The sequence below is a fragment of the Macaca fascicularis genome, chromosome 9 (genome assembly GCF_037993035.2).
Source record: "Macaca fascicularis isolate 582-1 chromosome 9, T2T-MFA8v1.1".
Taxonomy (NCBI): domain Eukaryota; kingdom Metazoa; phylum Chordata; class Mammalia; order Primates; family Cercopithecidae; genus Macaca; species Macaca fascicularis.
The window spans coordinates 18,498,779-18,502,672 of NC_088383.1; positions in this window are offsets into that span (position 1 = coordinate 18,498,779).

The following is a 3,894-nucleotide window of genomic DNA, read 5'->3' on the forward strand; positions in this document are numbered from 1 at the left end:
GTCTTATCAACTATAACTAATTTTGTTATGAAGTAGTTTTAGGCCAGAATTCTGTCTATTTAGTGGTGCCTGAATATGCTTATTATACACATATAAGTAACAAAGAACCCATCACATCAGATTACCCACACACTGTATTTTGTTAAAGCACAGATAACTATTTTGCAATATGATTTACTAATCGATCTAACCCAGTAATTTTGCTAAAGGTTTACTGTGTAGGAGAGAGAGAGATAAGATTAGAGGAAGATGTTAATTCCCTACAACAGGGCCTGACACACAGTGGGCATGAGACACGTATTTGTGGGAAGGAAAAGGGATTATTACAAAATTTAGATCATTAGCAATATATCACTAGAAACTATGACATAGCAGCATAATAATTAGATGCTTAAAAATATAAAGATGAGAAAATAATGCTTCTGAAAATCTGTCGATGTCAAGCAACAAAAACTCTTGGTGAAAATGACTTTCTTATATTTCTAGCATGCTTTTTTAAAAAGCTAAAACTATCAAGTATGTTGCTATATTCATATCAAATTAACACTTTGAAAAATATTTTTTAAAACTTGCATATTGTATAATATAGCAAGCTATAAAGCTATGAAAATCAAAAAACAATCCGAATATCAAGGAATTGTCACCAAATATAATTGAAAGTTGCTAACATCAGAATTTCTTGATCTGTGTTTCAAATGCCAAAGTCTACAGGACTGTATTCTAAAGTTCTATCTGATACAAGCCCTGACTTGGCTATTGAAAGTTATGGTGATTTACGGAGAAACTCAAAAGAAAATGCAGTCACAGAACACAATGTAAACCAAAAATAAAAGCACCTCGCCCGCCCCCACCCGCAATCATCTGAATGGACTTCCTCCTCAGCTACGGCTCTTTTAAAATGTAACCTGAGAGACTGGTTCAGGCCATGACAGGAAGTGGGGGTCAGACATGCCTGATTATAATCTCCAGCATTAAAATCAACACAGACTTTAAGTCTGAAACATTTTACAACTATTCTCTCTGAAGCCTGCTACCTGGTGGCTTCATGTGCATAATACAACTTTGGTCTCTGCAACCTCTTTTTTTTTTTTTCTGAGATGGGGTCTCACTCTCGCCCAGGCTGGAGTGTAGTGGCACGTTCTCAGCTCACTGCAACTTCCATCTCCGGGGTTCAAGCAATTCTCCCACCTCAGCCTCCCGAATAGTTGGGATGACAGGGGTGTGCCACCACACCCAGATAATTCTTGCATTTTTAGTAGAGATGGGGTTTCACTAAGGGAGGAGACCACCCCTCATATTGTCTTACGCCCAATTTCTGCCTCCAAAGAAAGAAGAAGTAAAAACTAAAAGGCAGAAATGAAATCCACAGGCAGACAGCCTGGCAACGCACCCTAAGCCTGGTTAAAAATGACCCCTGACCTAACCAATTATGTTATCTATAGATTCCAGACATTGTATGGAAAAGCACTGTGAAAATCCCTGTCCTGTTCTGTTCTGATTACCAGTGAATGCAGCCCCCAGTCATGTACCCCCTGCTTGCTCATTCGATCACAACCCTCTCACGCAGACTCCCTTAGAGTTGTAAGCCCTTAAAAGGGACAGGAATTGCTCATTCGGGGAGCTCGGTTTTTGGAGACCTGAGTCTTGCCAAAGCTCCCGGCCAAATAAAGCCCTTTCCTTCTACAACTCGGTGTCTGAGGGGTTTTGTCTGCAGCTTGTCCTGCTACATCACCTTGTTGGCCAGGCTGGTCTCGAACTCCCGAGTCTCCACAACCTCTTATTGCAACCCAGACATTCCTTTCTGTTGATCCCAGGTTTTTGGATAAACTCAACCAATTGTCAGCCAGAAAATTTTAAAATCTACCTATAAGCTGAAACTCTCCACCCCCAGTTGTCCTGCCTTTCTGGACCAAACCAATGTATTTCTTAAATATATCTGACTGATGTCTCATGCCTCCCTAAAATGTATAAAACCAACCTGCACCCCAACCACCTTGGACACATGTTTTCAGGACCTCCTGAGGGCTGTGTCATGGGCCATGGTCACTTATATTTGGCTCAGAATAAATCTCTTCAAATATTTTACAGAGTTTGACTCTTTTCTGTCAACGTAAGTGTAAAGGCATTTCAAATATTTTTTCCTTTTAAAATCAAACTACTGTTTAGCACTTCATTTTCCAAACAAATAACTGTTTACAATTGGTTGAATATAGAAGATAAACGAAATCTGAAGTTTAGGTATACTTTGCATATGTTAAAGGGTCACCAAATAGTTTAACACACTCTCATTTTTATTAAAGTTAATCACAATTCCTACTTCAAGATATTCCACAACATAAGAAGAAAAAGAGTAATACAGCCACTTGAAGGCAGTACTAGTTGAATTAATGCAAATTTTAGAAATATGATTTAAAATATTTTTTGCAAGACAGGCATCTAATAAAATATGTGAAATTCTCATACTATGTAACCAAAGGTAAAGACTCCCTGACAATTTCTTCCATATACAAATCCAACATGAAACTGATCAAATAGAATAAGAGCAGAATGAATGTTAGGACTTTTGAGAACTAGTAACCTAATTGCTCAATGAAACATTCAGCTGCAGAGGAAACATTACAATGTAATGTAATAAAATAAATAGCACCTTGGAAAAACCAAGTTATTTAAAGTAAAAGTTTGCAAAAATGTTCTGAACTGCAAATCTCTATGTGAAAATAATCTGTAAAGGAGGTGGTAACACAAAATCAAGTCATTTAAAAAAGTGTAATGTTACATGTTGATTATAAATGGAAACAATACAGAACAAAGCCAAAATTACACCTAGATATCTATAGTGAGGGAAAAAAGTTCCTTGTCTTTTTAAGTCACATATTTAATATTCTCTCAAAAACTGGGTTAGTAAATCAACATACTTGAATAAAGGAGGGAAATTTTTTGAAGGACCTACTTACAAATTAAGGCAGTATGAAAGTAGCTCTGGTGTTTCTTTTTTATTAAACACAAGGACAGGAACTTTATTACAAGACTTTTTGCTATTCAATGGAATTCAGAATGAAATGAGTCTGTCTAACGATCATACCCCAAAATGTTTAGTTACATAAGTACCACAAAGGGATTATCATAACAATTGTTAATGAGATAATTCTACAGTATAGAGACTTTCTCAACCAAAGTTCTGAGTACAGCATCATCATCTTCATCATTATCACCATCATCATCACTATTTTTCAGAGACAGGGTCTTGCTCTGTCACCCAGGTTTAAGTACAGTGGTACCATCATAGCTCACTGTAACCTCGAATTCCTGGGCTCAAGTGATCCTCCCACCTCAGCCTCCCAAGTAGCTGGAACTACAGGCATGTGCCACCATGCCTGGTTAATTTTTTTTTTTTTTCCGTATCTTTTTTAGGGATGGGGTCTTACTATATTGCCCAGGCTGGTCTTGAACTCCTGGGCTCAAATGATCCTCCTGCCTCAACCTTCCAATGCTGGGATTACAGGTGTGAGCTACCACTCTCAGCCTGAATACAACATTATAGTCAGATGTCATGTTGTTTTTTTAACAGTGGGGCAAATACTTATGCTCTTCCTAGCTCCTTAAAACCTTAACAGTTGAAAAACTTATCCTTAAGTGGCTAATTTAAATGAAGAATAGATTTCCTTAGCAGTATAAGTAATTTCAACTGCCTAGAAATATTTCCAAAGAATATTTTCCAACTATGACACCTACTTGAATATATGTGTGTTTTTATGCTGCTACTTTATCTACATCAACAGTCTTACTTTAGCAAATTATATCCACGCTTCCAAAAATTGTTATTAATCATAATGCTGCCTTATTTCCTGAAAAAATAGATTAGGGGTTCAAAAATACCAATACATTATTAACAAG